The sequence below is a fragment of the Phoca vitulina genome, unplaced genomic scaffold (genome assembly GCF_004348235.1).
Source record: "Phoca vitulina isolate PV1807 unplaced genomic scaffold, GSC_HSeal_1.0 scaffold39, whole genome shotgun sequence".
NCBI lineage: Eukaryota > Metazoa > Chordata > Mammalia > Carnivora > Phocidae > Phoca > Phoca vitulina.
Window position 1 is genome coordinate 17,148,238 of NW_022589742.1, and position 6,000 is coordinate 17,154,237.

Here is a 6,000-nt window from a genome sequence, read left to right on the forward strand (position 1 = left end):
AGTTGTATTTATAGTTATAAAGTCAAAGTTTTAGATTCACAATTCTAGTTATGTATTCATAATTATAGAGTTATAATTATAAAATTTATTTGCTGTTGTAGTGTTATAATTATACAGTTATTGTTCTTCTAGAGTATGGTTATTATTATAGTGTTATAATTATTATCATAGTGTTATAGTCATACAGTTATTTTATAGTTTTATCATTTCTTCATGATTTCACACACACATATATACATACACATACTGCCACTTGAAAATTGCAAAACTCAAAATAAGGATTTATTTTACTCCTTTTAAAAAATGTGACTTTTAAGCCCCATGACTTGAGTGGTGGTGGGGAGACCAGGAAAAGAGCTTGGCTCAAATCCAGAAACAGTATTGGATAAGGCCCCCCTTCTTGGAGGAAAGGGATTAGGGTGGGCTCCTTTAGTCCCCTCAGAGCCTTCCCCCAACACAAAGAGTTAACATTATTTTTAAATCCAAGATCAGGAGAGATAAGACCAAAAAGCAGTATTTTTCATCAATGTCAAAAGTGAGATAGAGAGGAGTGTCAGGACAAGGCCCCTCCAATTATCCCTTGGGAGTTAACCCTCAGCCCACCTCAGTATGGAGCTGCATAGTGGAGTTCCTGGGTTCTAACCTCTAAATAGGGGAGACCCCAGCCTCTAGACAGAGGCCATTTTTATTTTTTATTCTGATTAGCCATCTTATTTTATTTTATTTTTTTAAGATTTTATTTATTTATTTGAGAGAGAGAATAAGAGAGAGAGAGCATGAGAGGGGGGAGGGTCAGAGGGAGAAGCAGAGTCCCTGCTGAGCAGGGGGCCCAATGTGGGACTCGATCCTGGGACTCCAGGATCATGACCTGAGCCGAAGGCAGTTGCTTAACCAACTGAGCCACCCAGGCGCCCCTGATTAGCCATTTTAAACCAAAAAGGAATAAAAAGAAATCCTGATCTAACTAACGAACTAAATTAATAAATACAAAAAATGTGACTTTTATTGCAGTACATTTCTCTCTCTTTTATCCCATACTGTGAATCCAGATCATCAAATATCATGTTATGCCATGTTATGGACTCATGGATTCAGGGGGTACTCAAAAGTATACAATGGATAATTATTCATGTTTGTCCAACATTATATACACAGCAGTCTTAGAAAAAGTTATGCTACTATCAATACAATTAAGAATAATTTTTTTAAATTAAGTTTTTATTTAAATTTCAGTTAGTTAACATACAGTGTAATATTAGTTTCAGGCATACAATTTAGTGATTCAACACATACAACATCTAGTGCTCATTACAAGTACATTTCTTAATCCCCATCAACTATTTAACCCATCCCCCCACCAAACTCCCCACTGGTAACCATCAATTTGTTCTCTATGGTTAAGAGCCAGTTTCTTGGTTTGCCTTTTTTCCCCCCTATGATCACTTGTTTTGTTTCTTAAATTCCACATATAAATGAAATCATATGGTATTTGTCTTTCTCTGACTGACTTATTTCACTTAGCATAACAGTCTCTAGCTCCATCCACGTTGTTGCAAATGGCTAGATTTCATTCATTTTTATGGCCGAGTAATATTCCATTGTATATATAAGTACCACACCTTCTTTATCTATTCATTAGTTGATGGCCACTTGTGCTGTTTCCATAATTTGGCTATTGTAGTAATGCCAAACATTGGGGTGCATGTGTCCCATTGAATTAGTATTTTTGTATTCTTTGGGTAAATATCTAGTAGTGCAATTACTGGATTGTAGGGTAGTTCTATTTTTAACTTTTTGAGGAACCTCCATACTGTTTTCCAGAGTGGCTGCACCAATTTCATTCCCACCAACAGTGTAAGAGGGTTGCCCTTTCTCTATATCCTTGCCAACACCTGTTGTTTCTTTTATTGTTGATTTTAGCTATTCTGACTGGTGTGAAGTGATAGCTCATCATAGTTTTGATCTGTATTTCCCTGATGATGAGTGATGAGCATCTTTTCATGTGTCTCTTGGCCATGTTGATGTACTCTTTGGAAAAGTTTCTATTCATGTCTTCTGCCCATTCTTTAATTGGATTATTTGTTTTTTGGGTGTTGAGTTTTAAAAGTTCTTTATATCTTTTGGATACTAGCCCTTTATCAGATATGTCATTTGCAAATATCTTCTCCCATTCTGAAGGTTGCCTTTTAGTTTTGTTGATTGTTTCCTTTGCTGAGCAGAAGCTTTTTATTTTGATGAAGTCCTAAGACTTTATTTTTGCCTTTGCTTCCCTTGCCTCAGGAGACATATTTAATGAGAAGTTTCTATGGCTGATGTCAAAGAAGTCACTGCCTGTTTTCTCCTCTAGGATTTTAATGGTTTACCCTGTCTCACATTTAGGTCTTTAATCCATTTTGAATTTATTTTCATTTATGGTGTAAGAGTGTTGACCAATTTCATTCTTTTGCATGCTGCTGTTCAGGTTTCCCATCACCATTTGTTGAAGAGACTGTCTTTTTTCCATTGAATATCCTTTCCTCTTTGTCAAAAATCAGTTGACCATATAGTTGTGGGTTCACTTCTGTTTTAGTGCCAGTACCATACTGTCTTGATCACTACTGCTTTGTAATATAACTTGAAGTCTAGAATTGTTACACTTCCAGCTTTGCTTTTCTTTTTGAAGATTGCTTTGGCTATTTGGGGTCTTTTGTGGTTCTATACAAATTTGAGGATTTTTGTTCTAGCTGTGTGAAAAATGCTTTTGGTATTTTGATAGGGATTGCATTAAATGTGTAGATTGCTTTGGGTAGTATAGACATCTTAACAATATTTCTTCTTCCAATCTATAAGCATGGAATGTTTTTCCATTTCTTTTTGTCATCTTTAATTTCTTTAGTAAGTTTGTTTTTATAGTTTTTGGAGTAGAGATCTTTTACCTGTTTGGTTAGGTTTATGCCTAGGTATCTCATGGTATTTGATGCAAATGTAAATGGGATTGATTCCTTGATTTCTCTTTCTCCTGCTTCATTATTGGTGTATAGATATGCAAAAGATTTTTGTGCATTGATATTTGTATCCTGTGACTTTACTGATTTTGTCTATCAATTCTAGCAATTTTTTGGTGGAGTCTTTTGGGTTTTCTACATTGAGTATCATGTCATCTTAATAGTGAATGTTTGACTTCTTCCTTGCCAGTTTCCATGCATTTTATTTCTTTGTGTTGTCTGATAGCTGAGGCTAAGACTTCCAGTACTATGTTAAATAACAGTGGTGATGGGGCGCCTGGGTTGCTCAGTCAGTTAAGCATCTGACTCTTGGTTTTGGGTCAGGTGTGATCTCAGGGTCGTGAGATTGGGCCCCACATTGGGCTCCATGCTCAATGCAGAGTGTTCTTGGATTCTCTCTCCCTCTGCTCCTCCTTGCACAGGCTCACTCTCTCTCTCCCTCCCTCTCTCTCTAAATTAAATAAATAAATCTTAAAAAAATAACATTGGTGAGAGTGGACATCCCTGTCCTTCCTGACCATACAGGAAAAGCTCTCAGGTTTTCCCCATTGAGGATGATATTAGTAGTGTGTATTTGTACATGGCCTTTATTATGTTCAGGTATGTTCCCTCTATCCCTATTTTGTTGAGGTTTTTGTTATGTTTGGAAGTTGTACTTTGTCAAATGCCTTTTCTGCGTCTATTGAGAGGATTACATGGTTATTATCCTTTTTTATTAATGTGGTGTATCACGTTGATTGATTTGTAATATTGAACCAACCTTGCATCCCAGGAATAAATCCTACTAGATCATGGTGATTGATTCTTTTAATATACTGTTGTATTCAATTTGCTGGTATTTTGTTGAAAATTTTGGCATCCATGTTCATCAGGGATATTGGCCTGTAGTTCTATTTTTTAGTGGAGTCTTTGGTTTTGGAATCAAAGTAATGCTGGCCTCGTAGATTGAGTTTCAAAGTTTTCCTTCCACTTCTATTTCTTGGGGTAGTTTGAGAAAAATAGGTACTAACACTTCTTTACATGTTTGGTAGAATTCTCCTTGGAATCTGGACCTGGACTTTTGTGGGAGATTTTTGATATCTGATTCAATTTCTTTGCTGGTTATGGATCTGTTCAAATTTTCTATTATTTCCTGGTTCAGTTTTGGTAGTTTATATGTTTCTAGGAAGTTATCCATTTCTACCAGAGCACCCAATTTGTTGGCATATAATTTTTCATAGTATTCTCTTATAATTTTTTGTATTTCTGTGGAGTTGTTTGATATTTCTCTACTCCCATTTATGATTTTATTTATTTATTTACTTATTTTTATTTTTATTTTATTATGTTATGTTAGTCACCATACAACACATCATTAGTTTTTGATGTAGTGATCCACGATTCATTGTTTTCGTATAACACCAGTGCTCCATGTAGTACGTGCCCTCTTTAATACTCACCACCGGGCTAACCAATCCCCCCTCCCTCTCCCCTCTAAAGCCCTGCTTGTTTCTCAGAGTCCATAGACTCTCATGGTTCATCTCTCCCTCCGATTTCCACCCCCTCTTCATTTTTCCCTTCCTTATCCTAATGTCCTCCATGCTATTCCTTATGTTCCACAAATAAGTGAAACCATACGATAATTGACTTTCTCTGCTTGACTTATTTCACTTAGCATAATCTCCTCCAGTCCCATCCATGTTGATGTAAAAGTTGGGTATTCATCCTTTCTGATGGCTGAATTTTGATCGGGATGGCATTGAAGGTATAGATTGCTCTGGGTAGCATAGACATTTTAACAATGTTTATTATTCCAATCCATGAGCAGGGAATGTTTTTCCATCTTTTTGTGTCTTCTTCAATTTCTTTCATGAGTGTTCTGTAGTTCCAAAGTATAGATCCTTTACCTCTTTGGTTAGGTTTATTCTGAGGTATCTTATGGTTTTTGGGGCTATTGTAAATGGAATCATTTCTCTAATTTCTCTTTCTACAGTTGCGTTGTTAGTGTATAAGAAAGCAACTGATTTCTGTGCATTGATTTTTATCCTGCCACATTACTTAATTGCTTTATGAGTTCTAGTAATTTGGGGGTGGAGTCTTTTGGGTTTTCCACATAAAGTATCATGTCATCTGCAAAAAGAGAGAGTTTGACTTCTTCTTTGCCAATTTGAATACTTTTTATTTCTTTTTGTTGTCTGATTGCTGTTGCTAGGACTTCTATTACTATGTTGAACAATAGTGGTGAGAGTGGGCATCCTTGACTTGTTCCTGATCTTAAGGGAAAGGCTCTCAGCTTTTCCCCATTTAGGATGATGTTTGCTGTGGGTTTTTCATGGATGGATTTTTTGAACTTGAGGAATGTTCCCTCTATCCCTATACTCTGAAGAGTTTTAATCAGGAAAGGATGTTGTATTTTGTCAAATGCTTTTTCTGCATCAATTGAGAGGACCATATCGTTCTTCTCCCTCCTCTTATTAATGTGATCTATCACATTGATTGATTTGCGAATGTTGAACCACCCTTGCATCCCGGGGATAAATCCCACTTGGTCGTGGTGGATGATCCTTTTAATGTAATGTTGGATCCTATTAGCTAGGATTCTGTTGAGGATTTTGGAATCCATATTCATCAGGGATATCGGTCTGAAATTCTCCTTTTTGATGGGGTCTTTGCCTGGTTTGGGGATTAAGGTAATGCTGGCCTCATAGAAGGAGTTTGGAAGTTTTCCTTCTGTTTCCTTTTTTTGAAACAGCTTCAGTAGAATAGGTATTATTTCTTCTTTGAATGTTTGGTAGAATTCCCCAGGGAATCCATCAGGCCCCGGACTCTTGTTTTTTGGGAGGTTTTGGATCACTGCTTCAATCCCATTACTGGTTATTGGCCTATTCAGGTTGTCAATTTCTTCCTGTTTCAGTCTTGGCAGCTTATAGGTTTCCAGGAAAGCATCCATTTCATCCAGATTGCTCAGTTCATTGGCATATAGTTGTTGATAATAATTTCTAATAATTGTTTCTATTTCCTTGGTGTTAGTCGTGAT